The following is a 20,600-nucleotide window of genomic DNA, read 5'->3' on the forward strand; positions in this document are numbered from 1 at the left end:
AGCTGAATAAAAGTTTCAAATATAGCGGTTTAATTTTATCTAGAAGCCTCAACATTCGAACTGGATTGAAACAACGTTCGCAAAAAGACAAATCAACAACAACAATAACACAACAAACATACAAAAACAAACTTTAGGAAACATGAATTAAAATTTTAGTACATTATATAAGTTGAGATAAACAACTTAGATTTCATACTTCCAATCGGTCCCTAATTAACGGCTTTTTAAGTATCATTTAATGGTGGGAATCTTAAATATTAATATTAAATATAAGTATACATTATAGTGTATATCCGTATTAAGGAAAAGGAGATATTGACTGGACACGATGAAGTGTTACGGAAAGACGGACGGACTTACTGAGATACAGATGGGCGAGGGGCGTGCCTTTTATCCTCTTACAGATTTGCGATTTATGATAAGTTGTGTATGTACTGTTATATATGTTAAGACGTACTAGCCACGTTGGAATGGTATACTAAATTTTGCTGATTTTCTATTGTTAAAAATCCATGATTTTGTTAATATGGTGTCCTTTTTATACGCTCAATAAGATTGAAGCACGTTACTTAAGACAGGACGCGCGTGTATATTAACCGATTTGTGTAATAATAGGAAACATGAATCAAAATTTAAGTGCAATTGTGAGTTGATATAAACAACTGAAATATTTATGATTTCATACTTCCGATCGGTCCTTAATTAACGGCTTTGTAAGTGTTATTTAATGGTGGGAATCTTAAATATTTATAAGTATATATTGTAGTGCGTTTAATAAAACGCCTCTATCTATAGTTTTAAATGCCGGAAACCGAAACTTGCACTTTTTTTAAAACAGTATTAGGAATGTCTGATGACAGTGCTTGCAGCGCGCGAGCATTCCGGAAACGCGAGAATGTCGGGAACAGATGGCACCAGGATGCCGGATACTGATAAGCAGCGTTTCCCATCTGCTCTCGACAAATACCGGGCCCCACTCTAATCTATAAATTGTTTTTAAGTAAACAGCCGAGGTCTGTAACACGTCTCAGTAACGGTTCATCGGTTGTTATGGCTTGTTTGATTTAAGCGGTAAGTATTGTTTAATATTATTTACACATGCAAACGTTCATTAAACGGTATTTCGTTTCTATTGGATTGCTATGATCTTCGGCATCATTGCTTTATCCTCGACCGTGGTTCCTTGTATTGCAATGATTGGAATTTGGTCACATCACTGAAGCGTCCTTCAAAGTGAAATATAATATTGAATATACCGTTTTCAATTTGATAATTTACTTTATACAATAAACCCATTTATGCCTAGCGTCTAGAAAAAGGCCATGGAAAACAGCGTTGACCATGATGAGACGCCACATGATGCGGCGTCTCATCAGGGCCTGCGCTGTTTTCTTCAAGGCATTTCAGTAAGAATTATTCTTAATATTAAAATAAATATACTAGACATCCATAATTTTGGAAATAAATTGATCCAATTTAGAAGAATGTGAGAGTCCACTAGGCAAAAATGGGTTAATTGGATTGGTTGACGTTTGGCAACAGATGTATATTTCTTACAATAACTATTTTTTTGTTATTTCAGTGATGTAATTAGGTTGTCAAATAATGCTACATACACTGCAAGATCGGCCACCGATAACAAGATCGATCATGAGTCACATTTAAAACTAAATATGGCAAACGAACATTATTACTATTTCTACTGTCTTCTACTCTTATCCTTTCCCTATGTTCTAATAATAGTATCACTTCAACAGTAGTTGTTTATTGGGTCGTATGCATTTTGCGTGAAACTTATTTTATTATCGGTATATACTTTTATTATAATTATTTATAAGTTTATTGAAGACACACTTAAAAGAACAAGGTGAAAATAAGGTTGATATTTTTAAACCAAAATTTACAAAATACATAATCGGAAGCATTACGACCAAATGATACCTCCACTTTCTTCAAATACATTGTGTGGCCTAGTTACTTTAAATCACAGCATAGTGTTTGCATGGGAAACAGCATATACTTTGATAAACGTGATTAAGTGCATAGTGAAGACGCATCTTATCTGAATGAAAATAACACTTAGTTCTGCTAATATGACTTAATTTGTCGAATGAATGACTTGTTTAAATGTTCGAATAATGTTTAAATACTTCATACTCACCTCAAAATGACAGCTTATAAAGAAAGAATTACACCTTTTCATAAAAAGCATTGAATCACCACACTGGGAAATAAACAAAACTATTGTTTATTAACTTTTGACATTGAAGTATTGCCCTAAATTTAATCGACATAACTTACTCAGGCGTTTCGCTCATCGTCTCATTGACACGAACAGTGTACCGGTAATCAAGTTTTATGAAAATCCGTCAATTGGTATCGGAGATATGGACCGGAAACGAAACTGAGGCTCAAACTTTCGATAAAGATTGGCCTTTAGATGTCGTAACGGACTCATACCTTCCGTTATAATAACTTTAACATTTGAGGCTTGTTTTGCGACGATCCGTCAAAAGGTAAATAAGATTTTGATCGGACACGAAAGTGTTACGGAAAGACGGACGGACTGACTTAGTGACAGATAGACGGACAGACAAGGGGCATGCCTTTTATACCCTTTCAAATTTGCGATGGATGATAAGTTATATGGTTAAACATTTTTAATATCCATGATTGTGTTAATATGATGTCCTTTTAATACGCATAATTTATAAGATTCAAGCGCGTTATTTAAGACATGCCGCATATTAACCGATTTGTATAATATAAACCTAGTTCTGTGAAAACTGGGCTAAATGCATGTGCTTTAAGTGTCATCCCAGATAAGCCTGTGCAGTTCGCAAATGCTTATCAGGAACAACACTTTTCACTTTATGGAATTTTATAGGAAGTAGTTTATAAACAAAAATGCAGTTTTGACGAAAGGTGCCGTCCCTGGTTAGCCTCTGGTGACTGCACAGGCAAAGATGGGATGAAAATGTACGTACAGTACATGGTTTAAGACCAGGTTTTCGAGACCGAGACCCATATTAAGCCACAGTACATACTGATTGAAATGATGCTGACGACGGTCCGATGTAATAGCTATTGCACTTTGTTTGGTGTGAAAGGCGAATGACAGGATTTGTGTCAAGATGCAGTGGCCCCATAATCGTCAATCAAGCGGGGCGATGTGGCACACCGAATTAGCTGGCACAGTATTGCACATTGGCAAACACTCGTAAAACAGCGCTGATTGTTTGGGCGTTTGTGGACATTATGGTCAATTGGTATAAAATGGTTTCAAATTAGCATTATTTAAATATTGGTGCATATTAACGTCGGGCTATTGCGGGGATCTTTGATCTTTTGATCTTTACAGGCGATCCCAAGATACGGTAGTTGAAAAATGACAGGACTGGATGACAGGGGTCGCTCCCGGACGATCCATCAGGGAAAACGGACGGTGAATAATCATCCAAGGAATCGGAGGCGATTTCACGATGACAGTCATTCTCTTGTTCGGTGTAACTTTAAAATAAATTACCGCTCTTAGAATGAACGTTAACGCTGGGTCTTAAAACGTTTGCTTAAAGGATAAATTGCGCGTGGATAATTCGTTTAACACTTGTTTGCGTTTTATTGGATTGAAGAGCCCGATTGTGAGGAAATGTTTAAAAAGTTAGTGGTCAGTGTTTAAAGGTCGCATGACACATGTCAACAAGCGAGGGGTATTGTTTGCACTGTGTTTCTGTGCACAAGACGGACAACATATTTTGCTCTCGCGACTCACGACAAATATTGGCTTAATGGCCTGTCGGATTACAAAATAACGCGGTGGGAACTTTGGTATGACTGGTTGAACGAAACAATAGCTTTCTATTAGTTGAAGAAGAGGTTTTGAAAAGTCCATTTTCTTTGTATTTGTCTATAGTTATATGTAATGAGTTTTAATTCTTAATAAAGGAAACAATTGACGTATTTGCTGTTTCTTAAATTAATATTGTATGAAACGTTCATAACATATGATATGGTTTTATTTCAGAATACATTAGGCTTTAAGCCCATGAGTACACAAACATATAATACACAATGTAGTAAACCGTAGTCAATGACATACAGGTATACATGTATATATATACTTTTTTCGGCAATATAAGTTAACAATTTATAACGAAAGAATTGGCAACTCTAAAGACATTCATATTCAAAATAAACAAATATTTTGAACATTTATATATTAAGGTACTTATATAATATGCATATTGTAAAGTCTTATCGTATTAAAAATAAACTTGAATGTTCTAACAATGTGAAAACATATAATTTTTATTGATTGACAACACATAGACAGTAATATGTGGAGAGAGGCTATTGATAATATAATTCAGTTCTCAATTTAGCTGCTTTAAAAATAAATGTTGCAAGATTTTTAATTGTTTTAGCGTTGTCAGTTTGTAAAAGTTCGATAAATTTTATAATATTTGTGCGATTCCAATAATATCTACGTATATATTGTTTTCTAAGACTATTAAAAACTGGACATTCGAGTAAGAAATGGAACTCATCTTCGAGAACGTTACAGTGTTTACATTTTCTGTTTTCATACGGTGTCTTTTCAGGCTTGTGCCATCGCCCTGCTTCGACTTCAAGTCTGTGAGCAGATACTCGTAAACGCGTAAATTCGAATCTTAATTTTGAAATATTTACAACATTGAGATAAGGCTGAAATCTAAAAATTCCGTAAATGCAATAATTTTTACCCCTTGTCGTTTGTTGTAACTCGGTTATCCAATTCTGAACGTATATATCAGATATGCGTAACATATTGTTTATTTATTATTTGTTTTTTTCTTACATAGCTGTCAATACATTAACATTTGTATACGATGTTTGAACACTTTACATTGTAATTTATGTATATAATTGTGTATGTTTTTGTATTGTACTGATGCCCTTTAACTATAATTTGTAAGTCAATGGTCAAAGGCATTTTGCCGATGTTCCAATAACAAAAACTTAAAATTAAGTTCTCTGTCCGTACGAATTAATGGTATACGGAATTATTTACCAATTCTTCGCAGTTGTTTTATTTATTCTAACAAAAAATAATAATTTTACAGTAAATTTGCTAGGCTTTTAAATACATGTTTATCAGGTCACTTAATGATTACAGACCATTTTGTAATTAGCATCGAGTCGGTAAATAACTTGTTTTCTTGTGTGTTTTTTCATCGGCACGCTGGGTATGCGGATACTTTAATAACTGATGGCACTTCGTTACCAGATAACAACAAAAGTCACGCGCGAGAGGTAAGTTCCTCAGTTAAAAAAAGTTATATCATTAAAAAAAATTCGGTCGGAAAACAGCATGAACTGGATGAACAGTAAACATTTCAACAAAATAAAACTACTTAGAAATATTTCAAGAATTTGTTTGATATTCCAGCATGTAAGGTAATTACTGTGCTTCAAATACTGAAATTTTGAAAGTATTCAATGAAATATAAACGAAGATAGAGCATGTTTAATAGGTGGTATTCATGAAGTTGCGGATACTTTGACTCCCGATATAGGGCACTTCGGATAACAGAGACTTTCAACAAATTGGGCACTCTAATAACCGAGTTTTACCTTCTACATGAAATGCATTTATGCATATTATGGCTATTCTTACCAAACATAATGAAGTACGAATCAATTTGAATTGTCAAGCGCAACACATTGGGAATCTATGCATAACGTAATTACATACACATTTGAAATATAACCAATGGCGTTTTTCGTTTTCAAAAATCTTATTACTATCAATTTACATAATTAATATTGTAAGTGCAAATTTTAAATAAGATTAAAAGGCTAATGTCTGCTCATAGAATTATGCTACGTATATCCAAGTTCGTATGCAAAATGTTTTGTGATTATATTAATAACAACGACGGGTATGCACAACTATGACACCACCATCGTGTGATTAAATCGACCGCCTGTACCATTAGTGCTATTTTTTTTATTTCATGGCATTTAGCCAAAAAGTTCTAATAGAATTTCGGACCTGCATCGCTGCTGAAATTTAGGTGAGCTCTTAGCAGTTTTAGCGGAGTGATGTTTCATGACACGCTATCTAGTATACATGTATAAGTAAATGGCCTTAGTACCTTCATCAGGACATAATTATACATGCTTTAGATCAGCCGTTTCGCTACAAAGAATGTAATTTAAAATTACATAGTGCATGAGGTTAAACAATTTTAAATTAACATATTCGATATGTCTGATGAGTTACATTTTAAATGAAATTTAAAATTGTTTAAGCTTGTGAACTATGCAAAGATCCAGCTGTTGGGTGACTCGATAACTGGAAAATTTATGGTCATAAAGACTGTACTCATTAGGCATATCGAATTGGTTTCAAGCGTGTCTATCACATTTATACGAAATCACTGTCATATTCCAAAGGGATAATAACATGTTTCGGTAATTCGTTTTTAATTTACGTCAGTAAATACATTTTTATTTTGTGCCTGCTTACTATAACAGTATTCCACAGCGAATTCTGCATTTCTGATTCAATAAAATGAGTGCGTTGTATCTGGTAAAAAGTGTATAGTAATCTTGAATCGAAGTGCCATTGTCTTTGAGATGATCGGTAAAACAAGTGTCCATGAAAATTTTGCATCTGACTCTTAAAACATTTGAATTTCTTCAAATACTTTAGTTAACTAAAATTTAAAATGTTGTAACATTAATGGACATATTGATATTTTATTTTGATTAGTTGGCACGTTCTCGCTTTTTTCCAAGTATTTTTATTTTGTTGAAATACGTACTGATCACCAAATTTATTATGCCCATCGATGGAATGTTATCTTTTTTATTATAATCCACTGTTTTTTTCCACGATTTTTTACTCCGCAATACGAAGTTCTCTACCATTAATCGACCAATGTTACATGTCTGAAAACCAAATGAACAGAACATAAATGCAAAAAAGCTGAAGAACTCACCTCTCGCGCGTGGCTTTTGTTTTTATCTGGTATTGAAGTGCCATCTGTTATCAAAGTATCAGCATTCCCGGCGTGATCAGGACTTAAGTAAAAAAAAACAACAATGAATTTTGATTACACCTGTACGAACTGTCTGCTTTTCTTTCAAAAATGTATATTAAACGCCATTGCGTTTTTCGATGACAAAGAAGTGTTATTTCCTGAACTAACTTTTTTACTTAGGCATCTTATTGAAACATTATGGGAACAGAACATATATTTTATTTGATTTGTACATAGTACATCATCATATACACATAGTATTATATGACAATTTATAACTTCACGTATATCAGTATAATATATTAACACGAAATAATGGACATTTTAATATACCATAACACAGCATGTAAAGAGGATGATCAGTTTTCGTTAACATTTGTAATTTCGTTTCTAATTTCCAAGCTTTCTTTAATATATTTTGCAAGTTTAATCAATACAGATTTGTTTTCAGTTTTCAATAGCTCAATACATTTGAACATTGATGGTCGTACATAATAATGTTTCTTAATATATATCGTACGTATATTGCTAAAACAAGGACAAATAAGAGTGAAATGGTACTCATCTTCAATATCAAGGGAATTACAACATTGTCAGTATAGCTCATTTCTTGGTATTCTATTGCTACCGAATCTACCAGTTTGAACTCTTAAAGAATGTGCAGATGTGCAATACCAGTTACATATATACGCGCCTATGTAAAACATGTGTTAAATCAATAAAAAAGGGACGATTTTTTTATATAGCATGACCCTTATGATGTGAAATTTCACGAAAGATTCAATTAAGCGGTACGAAAAACATAATCACACACCACCCATAACTATATATAGCCATGAAAAAGCGTCAGAATTCACAAATAAATTAATTAAACAAAGTATAAATGAATGATATGGAAGATTGAGCCATTTTTGTTGGAACAAGAAGTAAAAACAGCGCGACTGTACGAACAAGGAAGTGATTATTGAACTCGTGACGACTGTACGAACAAGGAAGTGATTATTGAACTCGTGACGAACGCAGATTCAGAGGATGATTTTTGCAAGAACCTGCTAAAACTGACCCACTCATAGCATCAAGCAATTGCGTCATTATTTTACTTAATTATACAACAATAACACACGTGAACATTGGGTACGCCTTTGGGCTACATGGTACGTACATCTTCGTTGTGTCAGGTCATTGCGCTACGTACTGGGAACTTAGTTTTACGTTTAATCATACCACCGCATTGATATCTGCCTGATATATTTTTTATATCATGGTCAACAGGAAGTTCTTATATCAGTCGGAATCAACAATAACGTAATCATTTTTAGTAAAATCGAATGAGATTAAGCAAAACAAAAAATTGATACCAAGATGTAATATATTTTAAACACAAAATGCAGCACAAACAGCAAACAAAACATTTTTTTACTTATTAGCGCGCGTGCTCATGACGTCATTATTAACACGTAAAGACAAAAGTCTGTTCTTTGCCGCTAAAACTGAACCTTTTTAGCGACTTTTCCTTATTTCTTTAAATTGGGGACGTAGAGGTATGATAAACAGAAAAACAAGCTACTACCTGATCTTTTTGTAATATATCAAGCTCGGCACGAATAAATTTTCTGCTCGGCAAGCTTCGCCGTTACATTATTCTAAGCCTTGCCTAATATATTACATAAAGATCCTGTAACCTGTTATTGTCCATGTATCGCGTCTTTACGCTACAAACAGGGCACATGTACGTAGTTCTTCGTTGTACCACGTCATTACGCTACGCACAAGTTATAATGTTCAAATGCATTTTTTCCATTATTCATAAAATACAAGAAAACCAGAATGAACAGTGCAAAATCTGTTCACATTTTAAAGTAAAAATGCGCAATACAAGGACCAACCAACCTTTAATTGAACATTCTCTTTTACGAAAATACAATCATGCTACATATTATATTTTGAATTAAAATGATTAACGAATGACAAGCCGCTCTCGGTCTGCCAAAAGCTTGAGTTCAAAACTAATATTTGCTTAATTTCAGAAGACAAAGAGGAGTAATTCTGGATAATTTTTTTTCCGTAGTCCAAGGGAAGTAATTCATAAACAAAAGTTTTTTGATGGCTACAGTTATTAGATATCAGTTGTTTCAAGCAAAGATCTATCAAGAATGTGTATTATTGTATTCTATGGGCATTTATAGAACTTTGGTTTTAACTGTAATTGGATGCTATGTGCTGATCGATGACCATGTATGGAACCAGCTGCAGTAAGTGACTGTTCTGCGCTGCATATTCTGTACGGTATTTCATTGTTTTGAATGTATTTGTTAAGGTTCATGTAGAGGCTTCATGTTGAAAAATGTGGGACCCTAGCATTGAACTCAAATTTGACTAAAGGAAGAGTGCCACATGGAAAATGTATACATATATGCTTTAAAGGATGTTTTTCCTTCAAACTGCTACCAATTTTGTACATCAACGTATCATAACATGCACAAAATCAATCAAAATACAAAGCGATTTTAACACTAAAATATACATTATGTTCAAAAATCTGAATCATGTTTATTCCACGTATTTCGGCGGAAAATTATATAACTAGTGATTAATATCGACATTGGCGAGGGAAAGTTACGCTTAAATAGTAATTTTTTTTTACATATCTAGAAATATCAAAACTCGAACGCATGTCATTTCATCACCATGGGGGCAGCCATTTTTAAATTAATAAAATATAAAGAAACATGCTAAAAACTCACTCATCGCCTAATTGACATTCCAAACGGTTGACGATGACAAATGCATTGGATTGTAATCTTTCCGTTGATGTTTGCAAACTGCACGATCAGACCTCATAAACACTCAAAAGAATAACTATGTAAGAAGCATTTCACCAATGTTTACAATCGTTGTCGAATCACACGACATATATTATTGCGCACAAAATAGTACGCTTACAGACTGATAGAAAGATCGATACGTAACTCTGTTCAATTCATCACGGTATACTATTCTATCGATAATATATAATAATACATCGCTTTAATAATCTTAAAGTAGAAATAATTCTTTTAAATGGAGTTTTTAATAACGAAAGTGAAAACAACTGAAGTTGGATGGATATTCTGTGAGATGCACTTCGGCTCCAGAAAAACAATACAAATAAACTAAAAAAGACGTGTGGGGGACAATTTTCAGCTGGAAAATAATTGTAACAAGGTAAGTGATGATATCTCTACGTGGTCATTTCTATTATTTAGTGCGATCTCTTGCTGATTAATGTTAATAGTTGTTTTACTAGTTGCAACCCAACTGTCAAACTAAGTATGTGTTTTCTAAGGTATGTGTATACACATACCCGGTTTTCTCACCACTGCACGTGGTTTCGACCGATTTGTTTTGCACGTTTTTCTACGGATCACAGCGATGGCCACGCTTTCAAAATGGGTAGAAGGAATCGAAATATAAAATCAATCGTTTTGCCAATTTCTTTACATTCCTTTACAATTTTATATGTCGTCTGCAATCTATTTCGATTAGAGATGGTTTTAAATTTGCAATTTGGTTGAGAGGTAAATAACAAAATTGTAAAGCCTTTGAAATAGAATTGTGACTCTTACTATCCACCATACCTGGATTTTTAAAAAGTAGTTACGTTTAAGTTATTTTTAGAACTTTGTTTAGGATATTTATCCAAAAAAGGCAGTTGAATAAAAACTCATTTGTTGTTTTATGACAATAATTTTCTGTGAAATGTTGCTAACTTGACCTTGTATATGTATATAGCTTTGTATTTATTCAACTTAAGGTAGTGCATATCCTTCCTAACTTTAGATTGAGATTTTGTAAATTAGTGTCAAAATGTATTGGTTTTAAACCAAAATATGAATAAAGCACACAAATATTGACAGTCAAAAATGTGTTTATGTTATTTTATCCGTCTTTAGCTTTAAAATGATATATAGTTTGACCATATTGTACAACATTCAATGAAGAAAAACCAAAGCGAAGTTTTAATGAATTTTATCCCCCCCATGAACCTTAAAGGGATCTTTTCACGGTTTGGTAAATTGACAAAATTGAAAAAAAGTTGTTTCAGATTCGCAAATTTTCGTTTTAGTTATGATATTTGTGAGGAAACAGTATTACTGAACATTTACCATAGTCCAATATAGCCATTATATGTATCTTTTGATGATTTGAAAATCTAAAAAATTATAAAGCGTTGCAACGCGAAACGATTGAATAATTTGGAGAGTTCTGTTGTCGTTTAAATTTACGAAACTACGAAGATTGCTTATATAAGGTATAAAATACTTAAACTGTGTATACCCGGCGGAATAGCCGAGAGGGCAAATGCGTTTTTACTTCAGACTAACTCCAGGACTCCGGGGGTCACTGGTTCGAGCCCTGGTACCGGCTACTTTGTTTCCTTTTTTAATTTTATTCTTGATTTTTTACTGGAGTTTTCAAGTTCCAATGTGTACATTTTCAATATAAAGCATTTAATGAAAAACTTCAAAATATGCCAAAATCTGTGAAAAGGCCCCTTTAACACATATAAAAATCGTATAATCTCGCTTTTATATAACTTCAGATGACTATGACCCGATGAGATGTACCGAAAGTAATGGTCTTTGAAAGGTAAATGTCATTATTAAAGGTAAAGAGGCTAAAGATGTTCGATAAGCTCCTCCCTAGTTTTCATAGTTTTTGTATTTTTTTGGCAAAAATTACTTCTGAGGGTTATATATAACCTTTTTATAAAAGATCGCTAGCCCAGTCGCAAGGCAGACTTCATATGAACTACTCTACGGCGACAGAGTTTTTTTTGTGGCCTAGTGGATATGGTGTCCACCTAGCGACCAAGAGGTCACGGGTTCGATTCCCACAGTGGGGGTGTTCTTTAAAATCCCCCCAGAGACACCAAGTACTGATTCTAGTCCAAGAAAATGGACTCAAGAGTGTTTCAAATAAGCCTAAGGCTTTCTTTGCAATCGAGCTAAAATAAACAGGTTTAAAACTATTTATAACCTTTATGCATCACACAATTTGGCTTATGTATTACTTGCATACATACTTGTCTGTCAATGTCAAGGATACAATCCAAGGGCAAAAGTCAAGGATTGTTTTCTGTTCCGTGACTTAAGTGTCTTATTTTATGAAGATTATAAGACAGAATGTGTAAGAAAATTATCAGTATGATAAATATTTTCCTGTAATAAAGGCTATGTAAAATATACTATGAAATGACAAATGACTGAAATTTTAAGTTATCACATTTGCATAACTGAGCCTTCCTTGAAAAATAATGCACTAATGTAAAAAATGTTCTACAATATTTATAAAGCCAAAGGTCCTATGGCATGAATATTACTGTTTTTAGAAAATCAATGCCTGTCAGGGTTGACATTATACTGGACAACTCTGGATTTGAAATCATCTGTCTGGCTGAATTCTTGCTCACGGCTAAGCTGGCTTCTTCCAAACATTTACACTGCAAAGCATTCTCACGGTTTGTTTCTGATGTCATAAAGGCCGATTTTTACCACACATTGAACTTCCTTATGTCCAGTAACAGTATGGCAATGGATTTTAAATGCAAACGCTGGAAAGAACGTCTTCAAAACGGCACATGGAAAGGCAGGTTCTTTGTAATAGAGTTATAAAGTAGCTAACTTATTCATTAAATCATTAAAACCAGTGCAAGACCTAAGACTTCAATGGGTATAATGGGCAAAAAAGCACAAGTTTAAAAAAGCAACAAATCTCTTCGAAGAGATTTGGTTTTTCTTTTTCAATCTAAACAATTTAAATTTATCAAACAAGAGGGCCACATGGCCAAAGCCCCTGATTCACTAATAGGAAGTTTCATGAAGCTAGGTGATTAAATTGACATTTAGTGTTCAAGGCTTTCTCTTGAATTTGACCAAGCAACTTTGTTTTTTATCCTACATGACTTAGTTTCAAACTAGTTAGAGATCTCATTGGGACAAATGTTTTGAGAAAGTTTCATGAAGATTAGTCCATAAATGAGGCTTGTAGAACGCAAGCTTTTCCCTTAATTTGGTCTGGTGACCTAGTTCTTGACCCAACATGACCCAGTTGTGTACTCTGCAGAGGTATAATTTGGGAATATGTATTGTTGAATTTTCTTGAAGATTGGGCAAAAATGTTGCCTCTAGATTGTTCACAAGCTTCTTCATTAAATTTGACAAAGTGACCTAGCTATTGACACCAGATGATCTACTTTCTAACACTAATTGGTCAAATCATCTGACAAATGTTCATGAAGATTGGGCGAAATGTGGCCTCTATAGTGTTCTAAAAAATAGTGTTCACAAGCTTTTTTCTTAAATTGGACCTAGTGATCTAGTTTTTAAATTTATGTGACCCAGTTTTAAACTTGGCTGCTATATGATTGGGACACATTTATATATATATATATACATTCTCACAAAGTTTGGGCAATACATGGTGCCTCGTAAGTGTTGGAAAATGATTAAGAAACACCACAAACAACAGACAAAACAAAAGGCCATAACGGACAAATGTTGTTGAAATTGTTCGGTCATATTAGGAGTATGCCTCTCTCTGGAAAAACTGGATGTAATGCATGTGAGTTAAGTGTTGTCCCACATATGCCTTTTGCAGTCTGCACAGGCTAATCAAAGATTATATTTTATGTATGGTTTTTCTCGTTTTAAGGAATTCTCCTCTTTGCAAAAATCCATTTGATAGCGAAAGTATCGTCCCTGATTAGAATGTGCGGACATCACAGGCTAATCTGGGATTACACTTAATGTACATGTATTAGACCCAGTTTTCCCAGAGCAAGGATCCTATAAAGCGTACCACTTCTCTACAGCCTCCTGAATGCGCCTGTACATGTAGCACTCCACATACAGCCAGGGACTGGTGAACCATGCTGGCGCCTGTCCCTCTCGTGTGGTCACCTCAGTCAGAAAGGTGTTCCATGTCTGGGAATATGGAAAGAAACCCTGTTGTAAAGTTTATTTGTTAATTTGGAATTTTGTCTTTTTAACAGTAGTTTATTGTTTGTTTATCAATAATATATTTTTTGTAATATCGCATAGCAGTAAAAGTAAGTCACACTTGTCATGGATATATTTGTTAACCAGTACTCAGTTCAACCAATTATGCTGGTAATTAAAAACTTCTCTACTACCGAGGCAGACGGAGGATCGCCGAAGAAATAATAACACCACTATTCCCAAGGTATATGGAAGGGAACCGAACCCACCATTGTCGTTTATGTAGTCTAATTCTCTATCGGAGATAACCGTATTATGTTGTTTACACATATTGTGGGAAAATGTGGGTTTATCGCACGATTAGCCTTGTTTGCCACGCAAGCAAGATCATGTTGGAGATTATAAGGAGCCGTATGAAAAAGTCAATCGAAACACAAATGGCGGAAGAATAAGCCGGATTCAGATCGAGACGTGGCACGATTGAACACATCTTCTTACTCAGACTTATAGCGGAAAAGTACCTCTCACTGCAGGGCTGAGAGCTTTTCTTGATCTTCATCAAGCCTTCGTCCGAGTGTGGCACCAAGGCCTCCTGAGAGTGTTACACCACTACGGCATCCATCCAAAGCTGATCGGTCTGATGGAGAACCTATACAAGAGAACGCAAAGCGCCATACGAGTCGGAAGAGATGTGAAAGATCTTTACCATAACATGTGAGAGCGCGAAAGACATCAGGGTGAGAACAGCCATAGCATTGAGCTCCATGAGCGACTTGGGATGCATCTGGAAGAACAAATCACCAATCAGAAAACCAAGATGAAACTGTGCAATGCCCTCATAGTCCCGATTGCCCAATACGGATGCGAAACGTGGACTTTTAGAAAAACTGAAGAAAACCACATGCTAGTGTTCGAGATGGCAGCATTCAGAAAGATACTTGGAGGTCGCATCATGGATAAGATGAGAAATGATGACTTTAGGAAGGTTCTCAAGCACAACGAAACAAAAGTGCAAAGAGTACATGTTCAACACCAGTGACTCGGTCAGGTACTTCGTATGGACATGAACAGGGTCGAAAAAAATACATTACACGGAAGAGAGGACGGACAAACTGAGAGGGGACGCCCAAAACAATATGGCAGTCGAAAGCTTTCTCAAGATACGATGAGGGTCCGCAATTCCTAACATTTGCGGCCCAAGATAGAGACGGAAGGCGTTTTTTGTCGAATCAATTGAGAGCCCACGTCGACGTGCAAGAGCATGGAAAAGAAGAAGATTGTATTTTAATAGGCGATTGGCTATTCGCCTTAAATCAAAGACTAGCGGGCAAAAAGTTATCTCTTGATAATGTTTCTAGAGTTTCATTATTGCTTTATGTATATCTCACGATTAAGGGAATCATACCGAAGGGTTGTACAAGACTTCACCAAGTATTTACAAACATAAATCACCAAATTAGAAACATCTCTAATTATTTCCGAAGAGTCATTATTTTAATATGAGATTTGTTTGATATTGACCTTTTGAGGCCCTTTAAGATTTAAATATGATAATAAACCTTTGTATTAAGTTTAGTTCAAATTGAATTTGGATCCGATAAGCCTTCAAATGGTATTACACAAAGTTACTGCGTCACCGAAGAGACAGAAGCACATTTGGTCAGAGAAGCAAAGTAAAATATCACGTTTATACTCGTTTAATGTATGTAGTCCGAAACATCTAAATTATTAATTTATGGCCTTTTTTATGTGCGTCAAGTGTTTTACGCAATTATTAAAAAAATAATATGAAAGAACGACTACAGAGTGACAAAAGCTTACTTACGGGTAAACGGGGCTACAACAACACCTAAAGCCGCCAGCAATAAGCTACCGAAACCATTAGACTCGCTGTCATTTTTTTCTCGATCCAGTTTGTCAGCCCTGTTGTTTTATTCATAAGCAGCCTTGCCCAGTTCCCTGATTTTTCTTTCGGTCAACTGAAAATTGTTATTGGTAAACCTTGCAATTAAGGTTTTCAAATAAATCTCAATAAATGAAATTGTGTACTCGTATATTTTACGAAATAGCATTATGAGTGTGACCACAACTCTGAATTTCGTCATTCCATATAAAAAAGGTGAAGGGAAGAACGTATTCGGTACATTTGTTTTATTATATGTACAGGAGCTTAAATAACAAATTACAAATTAAGTTCCACTATTGAAAGTACACTATCGGCTTGTTGATTTTTTTCTTGAACAAAATAAATGTCCAGGGCCCTTGATTACTCGGTCCGAACTTTTTACTTTAAAAAAGCGTTGTAAAAACATCACATTTAAAGGGACTTGTATATATGTTTCATATTTTCAAATTCAATCCCTTAACTATACGGATACTAAAAAACATAAACCCAAATGTTAGAAACTGTAGAATAAATGATAAATGATATGCTTATATCGGGATTCGTACCAGGGTCATTCGGATCAAAAAGCTAACGCAGTAACTACTTACTATGCACGGTTTTGCTGTTATAGCTGAATGCTTTATATCATGCGAGCGATAATTCATTTAATGTGTTATTCTTGTATTGTGAAATTGTGACTTAATTAAAAACAACCTTTTAACTTATTCATTTATAAACTGGTCTCCTTTTAGTTAAATGACTTTTTTGACCCCAACACTAGACTTAAAGGGGCCGTCCAACAGATAAGTTAATTGACTAAATTAAAAAAGTTTTTTCAGATTCGCAAATTTTCGTTTTTGTTATGATATTTTTTAGGAAATAGTATTACTGACCATTCACCATGCTCTTAAATATCCATTATATGCATCTTTTGACGATTTGAAAACCTGAAAATTTTAAGGCGTCGTGCGACGCGAAACGATTTAATAATTTGGAAAATTCTGTTGTTGTAGTTATATTTTGGGAAACTGCGAGGATTGCTTATATAGGAAAAAAATACATCCGCTTTAAGCATGAGCATGGATGGTCGAGTGGTCTAAGCGGGAGACTTTTTACTCCAGGACTCCATGGGTCAGTGGTTCGAGCCCTGTTGAGGGTTACCTTTTTTCCTTATTTTTTTTGTTAATTCTAGTGTGTGTGTGAATTTGTTTTTTTTTTTACTAGAGATTTCTATGTCAAATGTTTAAATTTATCAATATAAAGCATTTAATGACATGCTTCAATACATGCCAAAATCTTTTGGACGGCCCCTTTAATCTTTTATCCATTATCGGTTACCATATTACTGCCTGATATTTGCTTTTCGCAAATTATTGCATCATGACATTCTAAAAAACGACTTTCATTTAAGCGCATTATTCAAACACACAAACGTTGGTTTTGCGTACCTGACGGCATTGTGTTTACTTTATAAACGACATATAAAAACAGATTAATGACTAAACATTCATAAATCAGTTATTGAATGTCATACTAAATTAACAATTAAACTCAATAAATCGAGTCATTTTGATCGTGTTCCGATATGTAATGATATTTTCCAGTGCAAACGGTGAGGAATATGAGATGAGTGAATGATGCATCGCCTTATACTTTGAATTTGCATGTATACATATTGCTAATTCGGTATTTCTTTTTTTATACTTGTGTGTTTGGAAAAATAATTGCTTGTTTTGGAAAGTGTATGCATTACTTATTTAACATTACTTGGTCAAATAACAAATTTGAATTAATAATGGTAGACAACAAGCTAATGCATTTAACAAAAGTAATCGCCAACTTGTGTAATACCTGAAACGTCACTGCATTTAAGGTTCATGTAGAGGCTTCATTTTGAAAAATGTGGGACCCCTAGCATTGAACTCAAATTTGACTAAAGGAAGAGTGCCACATTGAAAATGTATACATATATGCTTTAAAGGATGTTTTTCCTTCAAACTGCTACCAATTTTGTACATCAACGTATCATTACATCCACAAAATCAATCAAAATACAAAGCGATTTTAACACTAAAATATACATTATTTTCAAAAATCTGAATCATATTTATTGCACGTATTTCGGCGGAAAATTATATAACTAGTGAATAATATCGACATTGACGAGGGCAAGTTACGCTTAAATAGTAAAAAAAGTTTGCATATCTAGAAATATCAAAACTCGAACACATGTCATTTCATCACCATGGGGGCAGCTATTTTTAAATTAATAAAATAGAAAGAAACATGCTAAAAACTCAGTCATCGCCTAATTGACATTCCAAACGGTTGACGATGACAAATGCATTGGATTGTAATCTTTCCGTTGATGTTTGCAAACTGCACGATCAGACCTCATAAACACTCAAAAGAATAACTATGTAAGAAGCATTTCACCAATGTTTACAATCGTTGTCGAATCACACGACATATATTATTGCGCACAAAATAGTACGCTTACAGACTGATAGAAAGATCGATACGTAACTCTGTTCAATTCATCACGGTATACTAATCTATTGATAATATATTATAATACATCGCTTTAACAATCTAAAAGTAGAAATAATTCTTTTAAACGGAGTTTTTAATAACGAAAGTGAAAACAACGGAAGTTGGATGGATATTCTGTGAGATGCACTTCGGCTCCAGAAAAAAATACAAATTAACTAAAAAAGACGTGCGGGGGACAATTTACAGCTGGAAAATATTTGAAATAGGGTAAGTGATGATATCTCTACGTGGTCATTTCTGTTATTTAGTGCGATCTCTTCCTGATTAATGTTAATAGTTGTTTTACTAGTTGCCACCCAACTGTAAAAATAAGTATGTGTTATCTAGAATTGTGACTCTTATTATCCACCATACCTGGATTTTAAAAAAGTAGTTACGTTTTAGTTATTTTTAGAACTATGTTTAGGATATTTATCCAAAAAAGGCAGTTGAATAAAAACTCATGTGTTGTTTTATGACAATAATTTTCTGTGAAATGTTGCTAACTTGACCTTGTATATGTATATAGCTTTGTATTTATTCAACTTAAGGTAGTGCATATCCTTCCTAACTTTAGATTGAGATTTTGTAAATTAGTGTAAAAAAGTATTTGTTTTAAACCAAAATATGAATAAAGCACACTAATATTGAATGTCAAAAATGTGTTTATGTTATTCTTTCCGTCTTTAGCTTTAAAATGATATATAGTTTGACCATATTGTACTACATTCAATGAAGAAAAACCAAAGCGAAGTTTTAATGAATTTTATCCCCCCCCCATGAACCTTAAATAAACAGCACACTTAACGGTCTAATCTTTACAAAAAAACAACAACAACAACATTAAACCACTCATATTTCAATGTAAAGCGATTCCTTTATTTATAGGAAATATTTTTTTTATACCAGCCATGTTAATACCCCGTTTATCGAGAACATTATTGGTTGCGAGGCAAGTACACTCTAAGTTTGATTTGATTAGCTTTTATCATACGGAATCCGGATAGTGCCATCTATAATCTCGCACTTCTTTCATCAAGGGCGATACTAGACACACGAAGCGATACTTGATATTTTTCTTAACAGTCTCGGCGACGCACGATATTTTTCTTGACAGTCGCGGCGACGCACGATATTTTTCTTGACAATCGCGTCAACGCACGATATATTGAACACGATATATCGCCCTTGTGTGGATAGCCCAAAAGGCGATATATCTTGTTAAATATATCGTGCGTCGCCTCGACTGTCAAGAAAACTATTGTGCGTCGCCGCGACTGTCAAGAAAAATATCGCACGATATATTTAACATTAACATTAATTTTTTTTAAAGTGAATACTGATATTGTGGACGCGGCAGATAAATCAAAGAAACCTTCGAAAACTCGAATAGTAGGTGACTCAATTATAAGTGGTATTAACAGGCGTGGATTTAATGAAAATACACACATTAAAACTCTACCAGGGCAGAAAATTAAAGACATTCGTTTGACACTGGATTCATGGGACATGACAAAATACGAAAATGTGATAATATATGTTGGTGGTAATGACATGGTGGAAGGAGGCGACGCAAGAAAAGCATACCGTGAGATAAAGCAACTGCTACATGAACGAACTGGACATAAATGAACTGTATACTTGTGCACAGTTGCCCCAACACGAGATGCAGATGTAGTTCCACTGAATGATATAATTAAACAAATATGCGAAGAAACAGATGCTAAATATATTGAACTGTATACATCCTTTATTTATGGAAATGGTAACATGGCTAAACATTTGTATGGCAGCGATGGGATACATCTGCAAGCTAAAGGCTGTAGTACGCTAGTGGCTAACATAAACAAAGCCGTGCACATCATTAAACAGAAGGCGAGCGGGCAACAAGCGAATCGTAGAGTAACCCCTCACTATACTCAATCCAGAAGTAATGGATACGCTAATTATGCTCCTGATCGAGGCAGTTCGACAAACGGCGATTCACGTAACTATCAGTTGCAAACCGGAAGTTATGGCTACAAAAATTATGCACCAGGACATGGCTCGATGAATCGCTTTTCACGTGACATAAGAGGCAGTTTTTACACACAAACCGGCAGTTTCGGCTACGGAAATCATGCACCAGGTCATGGCTTGAGAAATAGCGACTCACGTGACGGGCGAGATGGC

General features: G+C 34.5%; 1 protein-coding gene and 1 long non-coding RNA gene across 6 annotated transcripts in view; one reads left to right on the forward strand and one right to left on the reverse strand.

Annotated features, from left to right (window-relative positions):
- LOC127873151 (homeobox protein Nkx-2.2a-like) overlaps positions 1-20,600 on the reverse strand; it is a 384,621-nt gene that overhangs the window by 19,751 nt on the left and 344,270 nt on the right. The window lies entirely within an intron of this gene.
- LOC127873164 (uncharacterized) lies at positions 955-3,963 on the forward strand. The gene is made up of 2 exons (XR_008046009.1): positions 955-1,074; positions 3,365-3,963. It is a non-coding gene; the product is annotated as an uncharacterized LOC127873164 (long non-coding RNA).

Source organism: Dreissena polymorpha, chromosome 3, assembly GCF_020536995.1.
Source record: "Dreissena polymorpha isolate Duluth1 chromosome 3, UMN_Dpol_1.0, whole genome shotgun sequence".
Taxonomy (NCBI): Eukaryota; Metazoa; Mollusca; class Bivalvia; order Myida; family Dreissenidae; genus Dreissena; species Dreissena polymorpha.